Source organism: Myotis brandtii, unplaced genomic scaffold (assembly GCF_000412655.1).
Source record: "Myotis brandtii unplaced genomic scaffold, ASM41265v1 scaffold207, whole genome shotgun sequence".
Lineage (NCBI taxonomy): Eukaryota > Metazoa > Chordata > Mammalia > Chiroptera > Vespertilionidae > Myotis > Myotis brandtii.
In genome coordinates this window covers 71,923-72,730 of record NW_005357736.1, presented here as the reverse complement: position 1 = coordinate 72,730, position 808 = coordinate 71,923, and the positions used below count along the sequence as shown (strand labels likewise).

The following is an 808-nucleotide window of genomic DNA, read 5'->3' as shown; positions in this document are numbered from 1 at the left end:
TGGCTCTCAGGAGGCGGCCCCTGTGGAATGTGTTTGGTGGCCGAGGGCCAGGCCGGGCCCAGCTCCACCAGCAGGCTGGGCAGGGGAAGGGGTACCTTGTGCCGCCTCCACATGCTGGCTCACGCTCTGCCTTCCCCCTGGCTAGGTGACTCCGCAGGTCATGCTGTTGTCTGCTGACCCAGCCGGCCCTGCCAGGTGAGCCTGACCTCCCCCAGGCTCTACTCAGGGTGCTCCAGGGGGACGGGCCCAGCCTTTCCGTTCCAGGCCTCCTCCCCGCGGCCCTAACCCCGCTCTCCTCTCCAGCCTGTGGTTCTGTGCTTATGGCCTCCTGGATTCCTGCCTGAACAGCCCTGCCCCCCACCCTCGCCCTGCCCTAACATGCAGTGGCCCGTGGGCGGCACCCTCCCTCCTGCTGCCCAGGAACTGCCGGCTGTGAAGCGGGGCCTGCCCCTCCTCTGGGCTCCGGGCCCCCCTTCCCATCCCCTGCGCTCTCGTGCCCCTCCCGGGCTCTGTCCCTGGGGATGGGCGGTTTCCCACGTCTTTGACGCTGTGGTGGTGACCCAGGCGTGAGGGGGGCGGGGCAGGGTCTCCTGAGAGGGCAGTGCTGGCAGGGACCGGGCAGTTTGGAGCTTCCAGGGGAGACCTGCCCGTGCTGGTATGTTAGTATGTGGTCTGGGCTCCGCCTGGACCACGGTGCCTCTGCTCACCGCCAAGGTTGGGAGGGGCATCTTGGCATCGGCCTAGCCCTGCCCCTCACCGGTGGCCGCACGGTGCTCAGGTGGCCGCGTGAGCCCTGCTCCCCCTCTCC

At 69.2% G+C, this 808-nt stretch overlaps 1 long non-coding RNA gene across 1 annotated transcript in view; it reads left to right on the top strand.

Moving 5' to 3' along the window:
- LOC106725958 overlaps positions 1–374 on the top strand; it is a 2,092-nt gene extending 1,718 nt beyond the window's left edge. The window contains exon 2 of the long non-coding RNA XR_001361973.1: positions 146–374. This is a non-coding gene — a long non-coding RNA (uncharacterized LOC106725958). The remainder of the gene's footprint in view (positions 1–145) is intronic.
- The last annotated feature ends 434 nt before the right edge of the window (positions 375–808 follow it).